Below are 24,723 nucleotides of genomic sequence, written 5' to 3'. Positions count from 1 at the left end.
GTGCCCTAGGAGCATTCAGTTTGAGATCGGTAAGGAAGGGTTTCTGGAGCTCTGAACTTTAGCTTTCTCTAAGCTGCCATCTTGACCCTGCTGTTATTCTTTTACATTTAACAATGAGTAGGCTACTGCATAGGTATCAAAAATATCTGCTTTTTGTATTTAATAGAAATCAGCATAGAAGTTCATCATTATATGCTGACTGAAAGTATTCTGTATACAATTCAAGTTGCAAACACAGTGATGGCCTACTGGTCATCCTATTCCCGGGTAATTTTTATCTTCTCTGCCGTATCCACTTTTGGAAGTTTGTTTGATGCTAGGACATTGATGGAAGATAAGGCTTGTAAAACAGGTTGCAACCAATCTTTCAAAAGACTTTGAATGCCAGGAGCAATTGCCTTATCCTATAGGTAATAGAAAGTGGGATAGTTAAATCAGTTAATTAAATAAGTTAAATAAAAAGTGCAATGTTATTTTGGTTTAGTTAGTAAATAAAAGATGACCTGGGCTATAATCTGAGGTTTTACACATTACCTTAGTAAATTTAGAAAAATGACTTTATTTCCTCTTAATTTAGCTTATGCAAATAAGAAATTAGACTGGATGATAGCTATAATCATTTCTGGTGAACTACATGGTACAATGTATAGATCACTGAGCCAGAATTCAAAACCCAATTTCAAATCTGGCCCCAGATCCTTAATACTTATGTGACTCTGGGCATGTTAAACTTTGTTTCAGTTTCCTCATCTATAAAGTGAACTAGAGAAGAAAATAGCAAACCACTCCAGTATCTTTGACAAGAAAACCCCAAATGGGGTTACAAAGAGATGGGTATGACTGAAATGATTGAACAACAACAAATGAAAAATCATTTCTAGTTCTTAATCCCAAGATTTTTGTGAATAGGATGAATTGAAGAGAGATTAAAATCTATCTCTATACTTTTTGTGACATAGCATGAATAATATGACATTATGAGCAACAAGAAATGTGAAAATAAAGGGTATTAGTTACATTCTTGATAGGGCTAAATAAAATGTTATGGTGATAAGTAGGACTGGGACAAATTGAAATTAAAATCATCTTTTCTATTCAATTGTTCTTTAGAAGTATGCAATACAGAACAATTCATCCTTGGTCCAGAAGTAATAAACCAAAAATCCATTATTTTTGATATATTTTATGAAATGAATGAATCTAGAGAAAGTGGCATCCAGGTGTGTGGCAGAGTATAGGATGGAGAGGTCAACTTGAAACATTGCTCTTTCTCAAAGATTCAAAACTCAAGGCAGATTGCCCAACCAAAGAAATCTGCTCAACAATGCTCTTTCACATTTTCCTGACTGTACTGCATGCCTTGAAATTTCAGAAACTAACAGCAACACAATGGTAGCAGGAACAAGTAATAAAGAAAGCAAATATCAAGCAGAAGCAATCATTGAAATGGAAAACACACACACACACACACACACACACACCTTTCTAATTTGTGTTCTCAGGTCTCATTCGAAAGACAAGTTCCATCTTGACTTTTGTAGAAAGCCTTTTCTGCCCATCTTCCTTCCAATCCACGTGGTACTTTCCCTTCTCAAATTACTTTCTGCCTACCATGAATATATCTGGTACAAACCTAGCTATGTATATATTGTGCGATACTCCATGAGAGAAGAGGGCCGTTTTCTGATTTTTTTTTGTTAGAATTTAGCACATTTCATGTCACAAAGTAAATGCTGATAGATGCTTGTTGCCTGATATTAACTGGAATAAAGTCAAATCACCATATGTGGATAAATAAATGAAGCTAAGGTATTGCCTAATGAAAAAATTTGGTTGGAATTGTAATGCTATTAGAGCATGTTTACCATTTAGAGAATAGTAATAATAATTTTTTCTCCTACATTTGACTTTGTTCCCATTTTGAGGCCACCAATTAATTTAACCATGTATTACTGCAGGGATAATCATGTTAGGCCTTTAATTAACTAATTCATTGGTCCTTTAGACATTAGTCACAAAATGTAGTCCTAAGTATAACATGTGACATGCCCAGAATATTCTATGATTGCCCCAGAGACTTTGATGTATTAAGTAGCCAGAAAGGCAATGTGTTATCTCCTAATGCTTCCATGGTTACATTTACATTGTGTCTGATTACTTTCCACATACAATTATGAATATATTTTTAATGAGTCCTATAGACTTCTACTGACTTCTAAAATATCCCCTAATTGTTACTGAATACTAAAGTCAATTATGTGTAACTCATTTAATTAACTTGGCAATGAAAATGAAAAGATTAAACAGTCAGCAGAAAAAATGCTGTAAAATGAGGATTTAAGGTTGCATTTTTGGAAAACTAAGTAGAGAAATAATTTCATAGTTAAAACTTCATATATGGTAAACAAGATGTCCTGGAAATGTATCAATGCCTTATGTTAGGGAATTATTCATTTTGAAAATCATACTTTATACAGATTTATAATGTGAACTAATCCTCACAGTCCAAAAAGAAGAATTATTGTAATTAGAGTAAACAATATTAATACCTATACTCATTTGATAATAATTATAATAACTCATATATGGTATATATTTTCTTTTGTATAAAATTGAGATGGTAGCATGAGTCATGATTTTAACATTTATGTTATCATTTAAGGTAATCTCATGATTTATTATTTTTAAATTAATATTAAATTAATATTTCAATAGGTTCAGATGTTCATGAATTTAGATGTGCCTGAAATCATGATAAACATCCATATATGTATTGGTAAGTCATATATTTATGTATGTCTATATACATGCTTTCAATATGTGTAGGTTCCTTTGTAAAATTATTTCATTTGTATTATTTTATTTCTGGTGATAACAACACAACATCTAACAAACAATGGTAGCTTTAGAAAGTAGTTCTTGAACTTAATTTTTCCCTCTCACTCTAGAACTACTCTAATGTTAAGACTTTGATTATAAATGAGCCTGTACTCATGAAAACTATATCAATGAGGCATAAGGTCCTAACGTAGTGATATTGAGTCTGGCATAAGGCTATACCTGTTGTCTGAGGGCCAATTTAGTTAACTTCAGAGAAGATTATCTGTAGAACCATGAATTTTTCATCCACAACAACTATTGGTGAATATATGTTAATTTATTGGACAAATATGATCTGCACTTTTAGAGGTATTACAAGATTCCCTAGTAATTTACAAATGAAGGGAAGGGAAAGGACACACTCCAAATAAAATATTCTAATGCTGAAACTTGGATGAAAAACATTCAATTCAATGAGTATTTGGATATGAATAAGAAAAAAAAAACATTCACTGCCTTCAAGGAGAACAGATACTAGTAGGCAATACTCAAAAGGAAGGCAAAAATCTGGAACATATTGAGGGCCACTAAGGAATACTTAGTAAAAGGGCATAGTATTCCATGTAGTTGAAAGCAAGCAGAGCTGCTAATGGGAAGTGGTAATTAAACCACTGGGATAATATCTCCACCCTCTATAACTGAAGGCTATGAAAGGAATTTATTGTTCCATCTTCTACCCTTCCTATTAGAGGGTCAAGGTGACTTCAATGAATGGGTTGAAAAGGTGTTAAGTATAAACTTGACTGAGTAAACATGATGATGAGATTTCAGATGATCTCTATACAGGAGTCAATCCAAGTAGAATTGCCGACATAAAGTAGAGAATATACAATAACTGGAGAATCAATATAAAATAATAAAATATAAAAATAAAATGAATAGAATTAATTATCGATAGTAGTAACATTATTGATACTAGAGCATCAGAGACAAGAAGATAAGGACTGAACCTACAATTTCATTGATATAGAGAATTCCTAGGTAAGAAAGCTACCTCTCCCCATTCAGGTAAACTTTCATGATAACACCCAGAAATTAATTTAGGTCACATAAACATATCAGAGGCAAGACTTGAACCCAGTCCTCTCTGGATTTGAGGTTATATCTCTATCTAAAATGCTATGGTGCTTACATTCTCAACCTTTAAAAAAGCAATTTAACATAAAAAAGAAAGCATGAAATAAACCATGAAATATTTTTCAAGTACATGTAAATATCATTTTCAACATTTGAAAAAATCTTTCTAAATATTCTCCTTCCCATACTATCTTACCCTCTCCTTAAGAGGGCAATCGGTATGCTATGGATTTTGCATGTGCATTATTGCAGAATATATTTCTTTTTTAGCTATGTTGCAAAAGAAAGCAGACAAAAAATAAAACAAGAAAATATGAAATTAAAGAAAAATATGCTTTGATCTCCATTCAGATTGGACCAATTATTTTTTGGAAGTTGATAATATTTTTTCTTCAAAAGTCCTCTGGAATTTTCATAGATCATTGAATTATTTATCATTATAGATCATTATAGAATATTACTCTCACTGTGTGAAACAAATTGTTCACCTGGTCCTCCTCACTTCATTTTCTATTACTTCCTATCTATAGTCCTTCCAAGGATTTTCTGAAACCATCCTGCTTGCCATTTTTTTTATGGCAAAATAGTATTACTTTACAATCATATACTACAACTTGTTCAGTCATTCTCCAGCTGATGGACATCATCTCAGATGGCAATTCTTTGTAACCACAAAAAGCTCAGGAATAAATCTCTTTGTACATATAGAACTTTCTCCTTTTTATTTATTTGTGTGTGTGTGTGTGTGTGTGTGTGTGTGTGTGTGTGTGTGTGTGTTTGGCATAGTTAGTAGTGGAATTGCTGGATCAAAGGGATGCATAGTTTTATTGTCTTTTTGGTCATTGTTCTAACCTACTCTGCAGAAATTTTGGATAAGTTCACAACTCAGCCAACAGTACAGTATTGTTGTAATCTTTTTATATTTGCTCTAATGTATTTCATTTTCTTTTTCTGCCATATTAGTCTATGTCATAGGTGTGAGGTAGTACTTGAGAGCTGTTTTAATTTGTATTTCTTCAATCAGTAGAAATATGGAACATTTTTTCCTATGAAAATGATAGCTTTGATTTATTTATTTGAAACTGCTGTTCCTATCCAATTGGGGAATGCCTTGTATTCTTATCAGTTTGTCTAAGTTTTCTCTATATTTGAGAAATGAGACCTTTATAGAGAATCTTGATGTATATTGCCTTAGTTTAATTTTTTTCCCTCTCAATCTTTGTTGTTTTGGTTTTCTTTGCACAAAGTATCTTTAATTTAATGTAATCAAAATTATCCAGGTAGCATCTTATAAAATTATTTATCACATGATTAGTTATATATTTTTCACCTATCCCTTCATCTGAAAGATTAAAGATTTCATGCTCCCCTGAACTGCTTGATGAGTAAACCATATAACCATTTTGATCTCATTTTAATCTATGGTTTGAGATTTTAGTGGCTAAATTTAGTGAGATATAGTGGCCATAAAACTAATTTCTAGTTTTTGAAGTGATTGTTGTCAAATGCTGAGCTGTCATTCCAAAGTCTGGGATCTTTGGGTTTGTCAAAAACTAGATTATTATGATCACTTGCTACTGTATATTATGTACCTAGTCTATTCCACTGGTCCACTGGATATTAGTTATCCAACACTATTTTATTTTGATGATTTGAATTTTGACATCTATTGTTTGCTGATGGTTTTAGAATAACCGCTTGTCATTTCAAGGAAAGTTCCATTTATTCTTATGTTAACTATGTTTTTTTTTAAACCCTTACCTTCCATCTTGGAGTCAATACTGTGTATTGGTTCCAAGACAGAAGAGTGGTAAGGGCTTGGCAATGGGTGTCAAGTGACTTGCCCAGGGTCACACAGCTGGGAAGTGTCTGAGGCCAGATTTGAACCTAGGACCTCCCATCTCTAGGCCTGGCTTTCAATCCACTGAGCTACCCAGCTGCCCCCTTAACTATGTTTTTAATATCAAGAATATTGTATTCATCGAGGGATTTTTCTGCATGTATTTTTTGTTGTTTTTATTGATATGGTCAATTATGTTGATAATTTTTCTAATACTAAACCAGTCCTGTTTTGCTAGTACAAATGCCACTTGGTCATAATTATGATTTTTCTCATGTATTGTTCTAATGTTCTTGAGAGTATTTTATTTAAATTTTTGTATCAATATTTATTAAGGAAATTATCCCATAGTTCTCTTTCTCTGTTGTTTTTCTTCCTGGCTTTGGTATCTTCAACATATTTATGTTGTAAGATGCATTTGGAGTTACTTCTTTGTCTACTTTTCTGAATTATTTATGTACTCTTGTAATTAGTTATTCTTTAAATAATTGGTAGAATTCATTGTGAACTATTCATGGGAATTTTTTTCTTAGAGATCTCATTGATGATTTGTTCAATTTTTTTCTAAGATGTAATTATCTAAGTCTTTGGTTCATCTGGGCAATTCATATTTTTAGCACTCCTGTTTCTGTTGGCACAGGTACCTCAAAGGTCTGCTGTTTTCCTGGTAGCATGTGGTTTGCATTATCCTATGCTCAAGGGCTGACCATTACCCTGCTGACACACTGTTGTTTTTTTCTGTATTCCTAAGTTGGCTTGGGAAGTAAAATTGTTGCACCTTGACCTTTCGTTGGGTCAGTGGCTCCAGAAAACAATTTGAGGGACTGCTTTAAAATTTTTGCCTTCACTCTACCATCATATATATATATATATATATATATATATATATATATATGTGTGTGTGTGTGTGTGTGTGTGTGTGTGTGTGTATAAGCCATAGTCACACATAGTCACACATAACATATATATGTATATATATACATATATAAAGGAAAGAGAATGACCTAAAAACAAATTAATTCATTATCCTCATTCAATAATATTCAATTTAATTAGATTACAATCTTTCCTGGATGGTGAATACTATTATAATTATTTTAATAACAGAAAATTTCATACCTTTTTGTGCTTTGAAAAGAACATTTCTCATAATTACCCTATAATGTTAGGGGAAGGATACGGTATTATACTCATTTGCACATGAGGAAGCTGAGGCTCAGAGAGATAAATGACTTTTGCTTATAGTAACAGCTCATAATTGTCAGAGATATGATTTGGATTTTATTCTCTAGATTTGAAGCTTAACTCTAAATCAGTGATGGGCAACCTTTGGAGCTTGGTGTGTCAAAATTCACCAAAAAACTGAGCATAGCTCAGGTGGTGTGTCACTTTGAGAAAAACACACCATAATTTTGCAATATTTATAGTTTAAATAACAAAAATATATAATTATAATATATAACTCTATTTAATAAACCCAAAACTAATTATTTAACTTGCCTGCTTAGTGACTTCTTTGTTCATTTATCAGTTGGTTGCTTTTGTTGGTCTTCATATTATTTACTTTGTGTGGGGTGCTGTGAATAGATGAGTGAGGGGGAATTCTTTAACTAACCTGCAGATTAGTGACTTTATTGTTGCTGAATTTCATTGACTAAATCTTCAATTGAAGGTTGGTATTTTGTACACTTCCAGCCCAAGCAAGCGCTACTAACTTCATCTGTCAATCTGTTTCTTTTGTTGGTATTGATATTATTGGACTGCCTGCGTGCTCCTCCGGAGCCCCACATGCTCCAGCAGCCTCTCCTCCTGCCCCCTTGGTCAGCCCATGGAGCAGCCCTACCCACCAGGCAGGGGCATGGCCATGGCTACATGCATGTGGTCCCAGGCCCTGAGGCATGCTGAGCCCTCATGACGCAGCGTGTCATTGAAAATGACTACGCGTGTCAGTGCTGACATAGGTTTGCCATCACGGCTCTAAATCGATTATCTGCCACATTATAGGCTCTTGATTGTTAGATATTTAGTGATTTAATGATGAAAGTAGCAACTGTGAGTGCATGCATTATTAATACATTTGGAGGGAAACATTATGCTAAATATAAATTTGAAGAAACCAAAACATTGAGTGCTTAGTTTATTCTTCTCTAACTAACCTAAAGAATCCTTCCCCTCCAACTTGACTCTTGGATAAATTTGGAATACAAAAATCTGCATTCATTTCACTGCCAATAGCAGGATGGATTACCCTGCTCTTCTCTGCTTGGGCTGTGAAATGATCCCTAGCAATAAGACAGCCAAAAGGCTGATCATGAAGAAGGCCTCATTGGCTTCCATGTAGGAGATGATGAATCTACTGCAAAAATTCTTGGCCTTTTTTTCCCCTCAAAATGGAGTATCTACTTTTTCACTGCTAAAATGGAACCTTTTATATAACTCAACCACTTAAAGTCACGAAATGGAAGGCTAGCAAAAAGAAATGAGTTCCAACTTACCTGCATCATCCAGGTCAAAAATGTAATCTCTTTGTTTCTCCATGCATTCAATTTCAATTTTCATCTGAATTATCTAGTTGGCCTTGTGTTGAAACAAGATGAGATTGAGGAGAGAAGAAAGACCCAACAGCAATTTTAAACAAAATGAATTCTGTGACTATCCTATATGCCTATATTTTATATCTAGGAATATACTTTTAATTATAAGTATAATTTTATGTTTATATATTTTATATATAATTTTAATAATAAAATAATCTCAGAATCTTATACATGTATGTTTACATCAAAATAGCTAACATTTATAAAGAATTTACTATGTGCCAGACAATTATAGTTATTATCTAATTTAGTCCTCAAAAAAGCCTTTAAAAGTGGATTCTATTATTACCCCCATTTTATAGAAAAGGAAACTGAGGCAAAAAGAAGTTATTTGACTTGCCAAGCACAATCCAGCTAGTAAGTGTTTGAGCCTAGATTTTAATTAGGGTCTTCTGCAATCCATAGCCCAGTTCTTTATGCACTGGATCACTTAGCTGCCCCAGGCTATGTATACAAGTTCATATGTATGCATGTTTATATAATAGCAGTATATTTGTGTGTGTGCATATTTGTGTGTAATAAAGTACATTGTGTATAATATGCACTTAATATTTGTTAATGTGAATTGAAATAAAAGACTTAAAAGAAAAGTTTCCTCTCCAAGAGTTTGTTTCAAAGAGTAACATCACAAAAAAAATACAAGGGGATTTGATTTGAATGTTCCCAAATAGATTCTGATGTTTTAAAATAATAAAATCCTTACTTTCCATCTTATTATAATTGATACTGTTTATTAGTTGCAAGGCACAAGAGTGATAAAGGCTAGGCCCTAGGGGTTACTTGACTTGTTCGGGGTCATACATCTAGGAAGAGTCTAAGTCCAAATTTGAACCCAGAACCTCATGTCTGTAGGTCGGCATTCAATCCTAGCTACCCCCTAGATTTCTATTTTATCCCTCATGGCATAATTTTTTTTTCTACAAGTAGAAAAAGGAGAAAGATTACAAAAAACATATTGGAGTACAGTTCTTGTTAACATTATATTCAGTTGTATACTAGAACCAGTTCAAAACAGTGTGGAAACCTACTGTTAAATTCTCAGTGGGAAAACATATCTAGGAAATCAGAAAACATTACAACAGGGCACGATGTGGTTCAGGGTATAGAGTATCAGATTCATTTTCCTGAGTTCAAATCTGGACACCAACAATTAGTATTTGTGTGACCCTGGCAAATCACTGTGCCCTGTTTGCCTCAATTTCTCATCTGAAAAATGTGCTGAAGAAAGACATGACAAAACATTACAATACCTTTGCCAATAAAAATCCAAATGCAGTAAGGAAGAGTCAGACATGACTGAACAAACAACCCAAAGCAGAAAATGATTTATTGTTTTGATACTTGTCTATATTTATGAAAATATTGGAGACATTATACTTAAATGTGTGCTATGAGTCTGTCTTCTTGTTCTTGTCCTTCTTGATCTTGTTCTTGTTCTTCTTATTCTTTCATCTTCTTCTACAAGACCCCTCCTAACTATTCTAGATATTGTCTTAACTGATCCAAAAAAAAGAGTGATAAACTAAGCACAAAAGGAACCCATTAACATAAAAAAGAAGGCAGCATGTCAATTTGAAGTAAAAGCAATATATTTATTTTTTATTATCCTTTTCTCATATAGTCAATCCCTTAATCCTTGGAACCACCACTGTGACTTCTAATCATTATTTGACATCTTTCATTACTTTCTCCAAAATTCACAAATTCCCAGCTTTTATTTAAGTTGGACCCATGTTTTGGTTTCAAAACACATGTTTAGATTATATAGCAAAAATAGTATTAAGTGTCTTCTAGTCACTTTTCTTGTTGTTGTTGTCATTTCAGTTTTGTCCAACTATGTGACCTTATTTGAAGTTTTCTTGGCAAAAATATTGGAGTGGTTTGCCTTTTTCTTCAGCTCATTTTCCAAATGAGAATAGGAAGGTGAATAGGATTAAGTTACTTGACCACGATCATAAAGCTAGTAAGTGTCCAAGGCTGGTTTTGAAGTCTAATTTTGCTGACTCCAGATCTGGTGCTCTATCCGTTGTACCACCTACCTTTCATTATAGTCTCCTACCACAAGCTGAATAACATGATGTGATGGCTTGAGGAACACAATTGTAAGTTGGCAATTTTTATTGAAATGTGCATATTAAAGTAACATATTTAGACTCCGAGAGTCCTTAGATACACTCATACACTGATAAGTCTAATTTTTAGAGAAAAGATTGCTAGCTATATCTTTCCTCAAGTTTCTAAGATTTCCTATGCCTAAGGGGATATGGGATTGACTTTCTAATAAAGGAGCTCATGAAATCCCATGGTTGTGCTTTCCCCCCCATAATTAAAAATAGATAACATTTAGTCAGCTCAACTAAATAAGGTTTTAGAAAAATAATGAGGTGGTATAGTTAGAATGGTGGGTACAAACAACACCTACTATTGTAACATACTTTCCTACAAGTACATTATTCCCCCAGAGGAAAATGGGCTCAAATGTAGATAGTATATGTGACAAAGTAATTACTACATTTCCTAGGAGTTAGAAGTCCTTCTCTCCCATTCATAGGAGTACCCAAGAAAAGTATCTCATACTCAATGTGGCTTTTTTTTGGTTGGGATCCTTGTGAGGAACTGAAACTATATCTGGCCTCTCCATGCTTCCATCAAATGTTCTAGGCATGATGCTACAATGCTGATGAGAAGTCCAAAATCCTCCTGACCCAAAACATCTCACAAAGCTTTGCTCTTAGAAAGGAGAGTAAGGAAGTTGAGATTCTCCTCATCTCCAAGTGGTTCCTTTCTCACAGATTGAGATGAAAGATTCTTTATTTTCTGATGCCAGCCAGCACTCAAATTTCCCACTCTTCATAATGAAGCATTATCAGTTTTAAATCTATGTGGAACGAAAGTTATAGTACTTAAATTTGGAAAAGAAAAATATTCAGTGAGGTATAGACAGAAATAGGTAAGAAAACAATAATGGGTAACTTTAATCTATCCCTCTTCAGAACTAAAAAAAAAACCTAACAAAAGTAAATTAAATGAAGTCAAGGAGATGAGTAGAATCTTTTATACATTAAATATGATACATTTTTGGAATGAATTGAATGGAAACAGAAAAAAAATATGCCTCCATGTCAGTGGTGCATGGTACTTTCAAAAGAATGAACCATATATTAAGCCACAAAAATATAATATTTAAATGTAGAAAAGGAGAAATATTAAATGCAGCCTCCTCAGACTATAACACAATAAAAATATATTTAATAAAAGACTGTGGAAACAAAAAGCAAAAGCTAATTTGAGACCTAGTAACCTTATCTTAAAGAATGAAAGTTAAAGAACAATTATTGAAACAAATTTAAAGAGGGAGGGAAAGAATATGAATCATGGAAGCATGAAAAAATCTAAATAAATAAATTAGTGTTAAAAAAAGAAAAAAAGAAAAATTTTGCCCTTTCAGTTATGTATATTTTCTTTTTATACCAAGTCTACTGAGAATAGGGTTAAAATATTCCTAGCTCTTTATCCCCTTGCCCTATTTTTATTGCCATTCCTCTATTCATTTCTCTTCCATATGAAATGTTCATTCCACCCTACCTCCCCCTGATCTATGACACTAACATTTTGTCTCATTCCATAATATTCCCTTGAACTTGAGTCTTCTATCCATACTTGCCCCTTCAAAATACTCAGACAATGAAGACATTGCTTGGGGTAATAGATGCCATTTCCTCATAGCAGAATCAAAGAATTTGAGTATTTGTGTTACTTATCATTACTTTTTCATCACCTTTTTTGTTTCTTACAGATCCAATTTTCTCAAGAGTTGTGGGTTTTTCTCCCCAAATAGTTGAAACTCCATTAGTTTGCTAAATATCCATTTTTCCTATTCTAATTAGTCTTATCTTTCTTGGAGATGCTATTTTTAATTCTTAGCCCAGTTCTTTTGCCCTTTAAAATGCCATGTTTTATGTCCTGAATTTGTTTAATGCTATCGCTCTTAACTCTGGTGCTATTCCCACTGTAGTTCCACAGTATTTAATTCCCCCACCCCTGTTCCTTGTAGTATTTTCTCCTTAATCTGGGAACTATGGAATTTAGCAATGATGTTCCTCTGCATTTTCATCTTTAGATTTCTTTGAAGTAGTGATCAGTAGATTCATTCAATTTCTATTTTATCCTCTTTCTAAATTTCTGGGCAGTTTTCCTGATAATGACTTAGATTATGGTTTAAATTCTTCCTTTTCAATTACAATTTTCTTGGAGTCCAACTATTAATATAGTGTTTCTCTTTCATCTATTCTCCAAATCAGTTAGTTTTGTATACATTGTTTCATATTCTCTTCAGTTGTAGTATTCTTTTGTCTTTACATTATTTTTTCTTGTGTCTTAGGAAAGTGTTAGCTTCCCCTTTTCTAGTTCTAGTTGTTAATGCATTATTGGCTTCTATATGCTTCAAGATCTCTTTTTTTTTTTCCATTTTGGTGATCCTTCTTTCATAATTTTCTTGATTTCCTTGCATTGTTCTTTTTTCTTCTAATTTTTTCTCAACCTCTCTCCTTTTATTTTTTTTTAGGTATTTTTTAGGCTCCTCCCAAAGCTCTTTTTGAATTTGTTCTTATTTATTATATTGCTTAGCTATTTTTGAAGTAGGTGTTTTTAATCTCATGATCATCTAAATTTGAGTCAAAATCTTCTATGTTCCCATGATAGCCAGCAATAGATAGATTCTTTCTCATTTGTTTGCTCATATTTATTTATTTATTTATTTATTTATTTGTTCATATTTTAGTAGCCAGGCCAGTAGTTATAATTATTCACTTCCTCCACCTTCAGCCCAGAGTTCAAGTTTTGTTGATGCGTGTTATCTCAAGTTTTTAGTATTTTTTGCATGTGTTTGTTTTTATTTGCTTCTTATTTAGTCATTGAAAAAATTATAATAAAAAGTCAGATGTAATCCTGGTTCCCCACAAAATACTCTGTCCATGATTACCCTTAAGTGCTAGTATAAGAACCCAAATGCAATTCAGTCACAGGTAACTTTGACAACAACCATGGACTACATCCTCCTGTGAGTGACCACAGATGGCAGGACCCCAGTCCCTTAGCAAATACAGCCACTGGTATGCAATCCTTCCTCCTTCCTCCTCTCTTACCATAATAACCCTGGATAGAATAAATGTCTGGTTTGCATTTATTGATCCCCCCACCCAAACAAATCCCTTCTTTTTTTCATAATTAGGCTTATATTCCTTCTCGTAGGGCCTGATTCCTGCAAACTCTAAAGTGTCCACTCTTTCAATATTCCCAGCCATGGGCCATCAGGGTCTCCTGACCTAAGGCCACAGCAATATTGGAGGGCCACCCACCTGTGGATTCTTATTCCAGTGATAACATTAGGATTACCTGTTCCCTGACTCAGCCAATAGGGTGGGGTTGATAATCCTGTCCTCCAGGGATGGCTTATTAATTGCCTCTGTTTGCTCTATTCCTACTCTGAAGGCCTAGAGCAATGGGACTGAAGCCAGTGAAGTCAGAAATCTTTTTTTACTTCATTGTCCTTGGCCTTTCTGCTTCATCCCAAACTCCAATCATTTTTTTTTTTAATTTCAATGTTGATTCTATGGAATTATTGTTAGTTCTTTGGGGAGGATTTAGGTGGACATGAAAGCTCCACACCCTACTCTGCCATCTTCCCACAATGCATCTATAGATGTAGGACTTCTTAAACTTCCAAAGTCACCTTGAAACCTAAAGTCATCCATTTCAAGGTCAATATTTAGGCACTTAAATACAGGAAGAACTATGAGATTCATTCTTAGCTTCACCTAGTTAGGGACATGTGTTTTTGCTGCAATATGTCCATGGTAGCACATCAAACAAAGTAAGTAAAAAAGAGAAGTATTCTTTTTCTATCCATCACAGAAATTTTCAAGGATATTTTACATTACTTGGAGGGTCAACAAAATTACTTGAGTTAAAAAGGAAACAATGAATAGGCAATTGGTTGATTAAAAAGACCTAGTAACTGTTAAGCATTTGAAACATGGATATGAACAAGCAAGATAGATTATATCCTTAAGAATCTTACATTCTAATAGAGGAAGAAATCATATATACTATGACTAATGTCCCCAAGTCCTTAATTAGCACATGGTTGTCTGGAAGCAGGCAAAGAAGCTCTATATATTCTCTGAATAATCCTCAATTATACTGGTACATTGAGGATTATAATCCTAAAGCAAAGGGGATGGGAACTGAGTCTTTCCTTATTTGAAAAGGACATTTACAATGTTGGGTACTATTTCCCCTGATCCAGAAGTGAATCCTCAAGTAAATGTCTCCTTATTTCTGCTTTCTCCATTTCAATATGGGGTACAAAGCAACTTGACCTTGTTTTCTCTATTATTCCTCAAAAGTTTTAATGTCTTGCCCCTATTTCCAATTTTACTCCAGTCTCTCCAGTTACCTTATATATTAAACAAATATTTAAAGGGAACTAGGTGTTCAGTGGATTGTAAGGATTAATATAAAAGGTTGGACTAGATTATTTAAGAATAGGGTCACCAGGACTTCCTGTCAATATGGCAGCTTGGAGAAAGCTAAAGTTCAGATCTCCTGAAACCCTTCCTTACCCATATCAAACCGAATGCTCCTAGGGCACCGAAATTCAAAACAATCAACAGCATAGACCCGGGGAGTCCTCCTCCTGGATCTGGACCTGGATCAAAAGGTACAGCCCCCCCCCCCCAAAAGCCAGAACCCGAGACCACTCAGACCTAAGGGGTAGGCAGAAGGAAGGTCCTAGGACCCATCCACTCCAACCCAGAGTGCCAAGTCCGAGTCCGAGGCAGCAGAGGCAACCTCAGAGCCCCACAGCCTATTATTCTGAAGGCCACGTCCTGAAAACAACCTAACCCAGTTGAGGGGGCACCCAGACAGCAGGGAAACAGAGAGAGACGGGGGAGCTCGTAACCCCCTGGGAGGAGCCCTCGGAGCTCAGGGAAGCTGCGGCCCCTCCCCCTCAGAAAGCAGGGTCCTCTGAAACAACAGCAACCCTCAGGACTGGCAAAAGGGCCTCGGGAGCCGGCTATTCTGAAGGCCACATCCTGAAAACAACCTACCCCAGTCGAGGGGGCAACCAGACAGGAGGGAAAGAGAGAGAGAGGGGGGAACTTGTAACCTCCTGGCTGGATCCTTCCATCGGAGTCTCATGAAAAAAAGTCCCTGCCTCAAGACATACTAAATTCAACCCAGGGAAAGCTAATCTTATTAGGAGCCCTCAGAGCTCCAGGAAGCCGCGGCCCCTCGCCCCTGCAGAGTGCAGGCTCTGGCTGACTAAGGCACAGGAACAAGGGCCAAGCTAGGAATAGAGCGTGGAAGTAAGGCAACAGAGAAGCATAAGGAGGGTGCCGAGGAGAGGAGGGCAGTAACAGGGACACACCAGCAACCTCTGACCTCCCGGGAAGACAGAACAACAACTGCATATAACAGACAATCTGCCTAGGGCTAAAACCTTTGAACACCAGACAGAGATAAGAAAAGTTAATTCCCCCCACTCAGATATAGATGGCAAATGCCACAGAAACACAAAAGTCCCAAAATTCAAAAAAAAAAAACAAGAAGAAGGGGGCAAATTTGGACAGATTTTATGGAGCAAAAATAAAAAAACACAGAGGAGATAGAAGAGGAAACACAAGCAAATGCTCCAAAACCTTTCAAAGGAAATGGAAACTCTCCACAAACCCATGAAGAATTTGAATCTGAAATGAGCAAAAAGATGGAAGCCTTCTGGGAGGAAAAGTGGGAAATAATGCAAAAGAAATTCACGCATCTACAAAACCAGTTTGACCAAACTGTAAAAGAAAACCAGGCTTTAAAGCAAGAACTAATAAAGCAAAGCCAAAAGACCAAGAAATTAGAAGAGAACATAAAATATCTCACTGACAAAGTGACAGATTTGGAAAATAGAGGGAGAAGAGATAATTTAAGAATAATTGGACTTCCAGAAAAGCCAGAAATAAACCGCAAACTCGACAGCATAATACAAGATATAATCAAAGAAAATTGCCCAGAGATTCTAGAACAAGGGGGTAATACAGCCACTGACAGAGCTCACAGAACACCCTCTACACTAAACCCCCAAAAGACAACTCCCAGGAATGTAATTGCCAAATTCCAAAACTCTCAAACAAAAGAAAAAAATCCTGCAAGAAGCCAGAAAAAGACAATTTATATATAAAGGAATGCCAATCAGGGTCACACAAGACCTTGCAAGTTCTACTCTAAATGATCTTAAGGCATGGAACATGATCTTCAGAAAGGCAAGAGACAAATAGCAGAATGGATTAGAATCCAAAACCCTACCATATGTTGTCTTCAATAAACACACATGAGGCGGGTTGACACCCACAAGGTCAGAATTAAAGGATGGAGTAAGACCTTCTGGGCCTCAACTGACAGAAAGAAGGCAGGAGTGGTAATCATGATATCTTATAAAGCCAAAGCAAAAATAGACCTGATCAAAAGGGATAGGGAAGGTAATTTTATATTTTGTTAAATGGGACTTTAGATAATGAGGAAATATCACTAATCAACATGTATGCACCAAATAATATAGCACCCAAATTTCTAATGGAGAAACTAGGAGAATTGAAGAAAGAAATAGACAGTAAAACAATATTAGTGGGAGACTTAAACCAACCATTATCAAATTTAGATGAATCAGACCAAAAAATAAATAAGAAAGAGGTGAAAGAAGTGAATGAAATCTTAGAAAAAGTAGAATTAATAGACATATGGAGAAAAATAAATAGGGATAAAAAGGAATACACCTTCTTCTCAGCACCACATGGCACATTCACAAAAATTGACCATACATTAGGTCACAGAAACATAGCACACAAATGCAGAAAAGCAGAAATAATAAATGCAGCCTATTCAGATCACAAGGCAATAAAAATAATGATCAGTAAAGGTACATGGAAAACCAAATCAAAAACCAATTGGAAATTAAACCATATGATACTCCAAAATCGTTTAGTTAGAGAAGAAATCATAGAAACAATTAATAATTTTATTGAGGAAAATGACAATGGTGAGACATCCTTTCAAAACTTTTGGGATGCAGCCAAAGTGGTAATCAGAGGTAAATTCATATCCCTGAGTGCATATATCAACAAACTAGGGAGAGCAGAGATCAATCAATTGGAAATGCAAATAAAAAAACTCGAAAGCAATCAAATTAAAAACCCCCAACAGAAAACCAAACTAGAAATCCTAAAAATTAAGGGAGAAATTAATAAAATTGAAAGTGATAGAACTATTGATTTAATAAATAAGACTAGAAGCTGGTACTTTGAAAAAACAAACAAAATAGACAAAGTACTGGTCAATCTAATTTAAAAAAGGAAGGAAGAAAAGCAAATTAACAGCATCAAAGATGAAAAGGGGAAAGCACCTCCGATGAAGAGGAAATTAAGGCAATCATTAGAAATTACTTTGCCCAATTATATGGCAATAAATACACCAATTTAGGTGATATGGATGAATATGTACAAAAATACAAACTGCCTAGACTTACAGAAGAGGAAATCGAATTCTTAAATAATCCCATATCAGAAAATGAAATCCAACAAGCCATCAAAGAACTTCCTAAGAAAAAATCCCCAGGGCCCAATGGATTCACCAGTGAATTCTATCAAACATTCAGAGAACATCCCAATACTATAGCCCCAACACTGACCAGCACAGAGGAGAGCAGTTCTACTCTGACCTGAGTGCCGTCCTGCACTCAGTGCCCACAAATGACAAGCTGATACTACTGGGAGACTTCAATGCCCGCGTTGGACAGGACCATGAAAGATGGAAAGGAGTGCTCTGAAAACACGGCATGGGCAAAACAAACAACAATGGCCTACTGCTACTCAGCAAATGCTCAGAGTTCGAACTCACCATCACGAACACTGTGTTCAGAATGGCAAACAAATATAAAACAACGTGGATGTACCCACGATCAAAACAGTGGCATCTCATTGACTACATCATTGTACACCGGCAAGACATCCAGTATGTAAATATCACCAGAGCCATGAGAGGAGCTGAATGCTGGACAGACCACCGATTTGTTAGAGTGACTCTTCAAATGTGCATTGCGCCTCGCCATCTAAAAAGCGCCCAGACAGTTCATGCATTTTACAAAGTCAGTCGTCTTAGAGATCCATCTTATTTGCAAACATTCCAGATCTGTCTGGACCACAAGCTGTCTGCCAAGGGACCATTCACTGGAAGCTCAACCGAGAAATGGAACCAGTTCAGAGACGCATTGAAGGAAACATCAAAGGCAGTCCTAGGCCTAAAACAACGCAACCACCAGGACTGGTTCGATGAGAACAACACTGCTATTGAAGACCTATTGAGTGAGAAGAAGAAAGCCTTTATGGAGTGGCAAAATAACCCAAACTCTGCTCCTAAAAAGGACAGATTCAAGTCTCTCCAAGCCACGGCGCAGCGTGAGATCAGGAAGATGCAAGACCTATGGTGGGAAAAAAAGGCAGAACAAATCCAACGGTTGGCTGATATGAAAAACTACAAACAATTGACCATTACACAGAATCAAGTTCCAAATTCTATACAGAGTTGAAGCCCTGGGGCTTTTGGAATGATATCTCTGGAAGAACCACCAAGGAAAATGATTTTCCCAAAGAGTGACCAAACCTGGGGTTTTATATACCTTTTGGGGAACAAAAGACAGGGAAGTATTATTGATGGGTTTTACAATGGCTACAAAGAAATGAGATTTTTTAAGAGAGAATTATCAGAGAGAGGAAGAGGCTTTACAATGGATAGCAAAGGGCTGGGCTTCCTGGAACAATGGGAGAAACTACTATGACAAAAAAGGACACCTAAGAATTGATTGCATGATATTCTCATCTAAAATGGTATCAAAAAATACTCTAAATTTTATTGTTCAGTCTGAAATGGGTGAGTCTGGGACTTCCCTCAGGATGAGTTCTCAGAAAAGAGGGACAAACTTCGGGTTCCCAAATCCCACTTAACAGAAGTTAGACTTTTTTTCTTCTAGAGATTACAGAAGCATTTGCAGAAATGAAAAATAATGAATCATCCCTATTAGAAATATTAATTTATAATATTTAATGGAAATTTCTTAACTCAATTTAACCTTCACAAAATCTACTTCATCAGTTTCATAATCAGTTCCTGTAACATAGCCTTGATAAGAGGCATAAAATATTTATAACATAAAAATACTGCACCCCCACCCCATCTTTTGACTCTCCCAGGAAATTCACCACTGGTAATATGAAAGAAATTTACATCTTTTCCTCTGCACTTGGCATTAATTTCTTCTTGCTCAAAGTTAAAATACTTAATCTAAGAAATTTTTAAAAAAGATACAAAGTCATGCTTATCATTGATATCACATTATTTTATACATTGATACTTTTACTGGTTATTGCTAGATAGATTGTCTATAATACTCTGAATCTTATAAGTTTCTTCAAAATCCTCCTTTCTTTTCATTATAATTTGACTATGGAAATCTGACAAATTTGTTGAATTCCTCCAAATCCTATAATTGTAGCTGTAGAACTGAAAGAGTTTTTAGAAGTCATGTAGATCATCAATCCTGTTATTTCACAAATTTAGATGCTAAAGGTTACTGAGAATAGAGAGCAGAGCCAGAATTAATTAAAATATAGTAAATTTAAAGGAATCCTCCATTCTACCTCTAGATATTATAATATCAAAATTTAAAGCAATCTCAGAGAACATAAGGCTACTATCTCCAACAAGTAACCATAAGTCAAAAAATTTTAGTAAGTATCTACCAAGTACTAAGAACTATGATAAAAACTAGAGATGCAAAATAAACAAAAGACTCCCTACCCTAAAAGAGCTCAAATTCTAATGGATTAATTTAATTAAAAATTTTTTTCTAGAATTAGTTTGGTATTATTTAGTATTGTAGAATCCAGTGTTTGCCAGCAGATTCCCTTTTGGACAGCTCTCATCTTTAGGAAATGTAACCAAATATCATGCCTGAACTTACATTTCTTCATAATATATTTTTTCAAAGTTCCTAATCTCACCTCTAATTGCAAAATTTCACTCAAAAAGGAGGAAGCGAGAGACAGTGTATCACAGAGTAAAAGATCCAGAATTCTCCCCTCTGATACATACTGTGAGACTTAAGTAAAGTAAGTAAATCACTTATTCTCTCATTATAAGTTGAAAAAAAGGGTGCAGACATATACAGTTAGAAGAAGTTATCTAACCAGGAACCCAAAAGAATGCTATCTCTATGTGACCACCATATTTTTAAGTGTGTTGAAATTTTATGAATGGACATAGATTGCTACCCAGCTTAAAAATTTGCCTCCCTCCTTCTCTCTCCTATAATGTTTCTTCATTCTTCACACTATTAATTTCAGTTGAATTCCTCCTACCTCAAATTATAAAAGCTCATTCGCCCACCACTCATAGAAAGCAAATAAAATCATTGGCAATTCTTCCTTCTGCCAATTTTCTCAAGGGCTGCAATTGAAGTTCATGGTCTCTGAGTTCATTCCTCCTTTCAGGCAGACTCGTCTCTCAGAGCCATAAATTAAAATCACCCCTTTTCTCCACTCTTCTTAGTTCTTAATTTCTCATTAGAGAGGTTTCAGCAGGTCCAGAGGGTTCAACCATTAAATAATATATATTGGCTTTGTAAGTTTTTTTCTCCTCAGTTATCCTCATGTTGTGCATGGAAATGGCTGCTCAAGGTAGGTCCATGATTTATCTTCTCAACCATAAATTCACTTGCACTTGGGCTGTGGATGTCCTTTTGCCCTAGTTTTTTTTACACTAAATAATTTTACTTATGCCCTTGATATCATTTAAACCTAGGTTGGTTGGTTCCTTGTGTCTTCCCCCTCTGAAATCAAGGTTATAATATAGGAAAATCAGTTCAAATTAAAATATCAAAAGGGGATGTTAATATCCTTTTATATCCTGTAGAATATTTAATGAACGGTCTGTAAATAAACTTATACTCCAGGATAGTGCTTATTTGAAGAAAAATACTCATATTCTGAGTTTGTTAGGGGATAATATATTTGTCCCATAGATTTGTAATTTTTATATTTAACTTCTAATTCTAACATTAACTGTTGTATCAAGGACCTGCTGATATGAAGTCACTCTTTCCTAATGTTTCTCTCCTAGATCTAGTTATTTAGTATTGAATCTGTTTACATCTGCTGGAGTCTGGCCCTCTAATAGAAGGTTTTGTGGTTTCCTTTTTCTCATACGGATCAAAGCCTTCCTCCAGAATAATGAAGAACAGTTCATATATAACCTAGGTTATGGCTTATGTCTAGGCTTAACTTAAAAAGGAATAGTAGAAAAACATACAATGTACAATATAAATCAAATATGGGATGGATATTTATTTTTGATACCCAAAATGACAACTACTCTTCAAAGATTCATGAGTGCACATTTGACAAGAATGAAACTTTAAGTAATATTCATTAATATTGATATTTAAGCCATATCAGGATATAATGAAGTTAGTGGAATAACTAATTGGGAATTTTACATTTTTCCTCAGCTTTACTATGTTCATTTATCTCTGTTTCATGACATCTGGTAAATGGGGAAGACATAGTTCAAGCATGAATCAATTCTCTTTTTAGTGGCTTTTTTCTCCTCTACCACTAGAGTAATTATCAATGACTTTCCCCTATGCCACAAATCAGCTCTAACTGAACAAGATCCAGAAACCCTATACCTTTCATGTTCACCAAGTCACCTACAAGTCAAGCCATAGCCACCTCAAGAAGGAACTTGATCAATTACTCAGTAAAGGAAATATAACATGAAAAGCCAAGTTTGGGACTAAGTACAAATTCATCTATTTGAGTTCATCCTCCATGTGGGAGTAATTGGGAAGAGAGAGAATTGAGGGAAGGAGAAGAGCACAGTTTGTCCTCCCACTGCTTCAATAAGAATCCAGAGACAATGTGAACTACTTGCCATATAGGATATTTTAAGCAAAGCATGAAGTCCAAAGCTGCCAGTAATTTTAAGGACCGTGCTTCATCACTGCAAATCACAAGTGTCTTTTTCAATAATGAAGTCATAATGAGTTTTACATAAATGGTATGATGATGAAGTCAAGATGACTCACATTTCGCTGGAGCATGACTCAGAGTTCTCATTTAGCCATCTGGAACCAGGAAGGGCAACTTGGGCATGATCCATAGAATGAACCCTATAGGCCAATTCAATATGCTAAATTACAATAATGATATCATTTAATCTGGGAACATAATTACAAGATATGTACTCTGACTCCATCTTCTTACAAACGAGAAAACTGAGATCCAAAGAATTTTTCATTTTTCCAAGGTCACATGAATGATAAATTGCAGACTAAGGAATTGAGCATGCATCTTCAGATATAAAATCCAGCAATTTTTCTTCTCTCTGGCATACTACTTTACACTTTTTTTTCCAATTTTATATATTTATTTAATTTAAAATTTTAAAATTTTTTCCATTGTTGTAGGATTGATGCTTTCTCCTTCCCATTTCTCCTCCCTGCTCCCAGAGTTGGCAAGCAATTCCACTGGGTTAAACATATATCATCACTCAAAATCTATTTCCATATTATTCATTTTTGTAATAGAGTAATCTTTTAAAACCAAAACCTCAAATCATGTACCCCTATAAGCAAGTGATAAATCATGTTTTCTTCTGGATTTCTACTCCCATATTTTAAATAATTTATTCCTGATTTCATGGGCATTTAAGTAAACTTGTAGGCACTGCTAATGGAGGAGAGCAGAGGCATGGATGATTCATAAGAGTGGATAATTGAAAAATTTATAGTAGTTGGTTATAAAAATATATTTACTTACATATATAAATAAAGATTAAGAGATAGCCTAGTTACATAGAAAGAAAGCAGGAATGTGTTTAAAAATCATAGAGCGGGAAGTAGCTCTTCATACATTGTAAAAATGGAAATTTGAACCCGGGACTTCAATCCCCAGAAGTCCTTGGCCACTTCTCAGGGTGCTTTGTAACCTCACCTGAATTCTCACCTGGGGCGAGAACAAATTATTATTTAAAGGAGCTTGCCACCTACTGAGCTTTCTTCCTATTTTCGCTTCTAAGCAGAGGCATCTCTCATGATGCAAGTGAAACTGAATGGGCCTCTCGGCCCACCTAAGCACATGCTTTCTTACTTGTACTTTCTTAATTTCTTAATCTTTAATAAACCTCATAAAATATAATCGTTCTAGCAGAGAGAAACTAATTTTTACCTGCCACAGTTTGTCAATTTTAATCTTAACAACATCTTGCCTGACCTTATTAATACTACTTAAACACATTAGGGGTCAGTTTCTTCCTCTTTAAAATACAGAGCATACTGTATATGAGCTCTAAAGTTTCTCTTTTCCTGCTTTTATTCTGATGCAATGCATTATTTCCACTGAAACTCTAAATTTTGTCATTTATTGTGATGCAATGCTTGATTTGAAAAAAATTATTTTTATATAATTCATTTCAAGTATATTTTGACATGCTTGTGAAAGAAAGGATATGGCTATCTCTAAATATAATTTTTATTTTTGCTATTGTTCCCAAATAACTTTTGAGAATTGTATTCTAAAAATAATAATCTGAAATTGAATCAAATAAGTTTATTTTCCTACTAATCCAATCTCAATATATTGTTGCTTCCTATGCATCCACCTCAAAAACTCCATGGTTAAAGGACAAAAAAATAGTTCTCTCCTCAAAGTGCTAACATTCTAATAGAGGATGCAATATATCTATATCATCTATATCTATATCTATATCTACATCTATATCTATGTGTCTATATATTCATATATATGTACAAAATGAAAACAAGGATATTGAGGGACAGAGTTAGGAGCAGTGAAAGGTAGAGATAAGGAAAGGATTCATCAGCTGATCCTTTTAAGAAATGAAGAATTTCAAGATGAAACAGAGTAGGGTCTAAGCAATGCAAAGACACAGAGACAAGAAATTTTTGTTTTAATTTTCTGCTTAGAAAGATATATAAAAACACATATATTATATATAAACATAAATATAGTATAACTATAGGTAGATATAAATCTCAATATTGATGTATACTCCTAAGACTTATGTGTATATATCATATATAATATACCTATACAATTTACTCTATAGAACTTATACCATGTTACAATATATTTGCTAAAACTGTGTGTTTTATATATATGTGTATATATATATGTATATAAAATATAAACATGTATGTATTCTTTCTCA

This window comes from Monodelphis domestica, chromosome 7, assembly GCF_027887165.1.
Source record: "Monodelphis domestica isolate mMonDom1 chromosome 7, mMonDom1.pri, whole genome shotgun sequence".
Lineage (NCBI taxonomy): Eukaryota > Metazoa > Chordata > Mammalia > Didelphimorphia > Didelphidae > Monodelphis > Monodelphis domestica.
The sequence above is the reverse complement of the archived record's forward strand: the minus strand, read 5'-3'. Positions refer to the sequence as shown.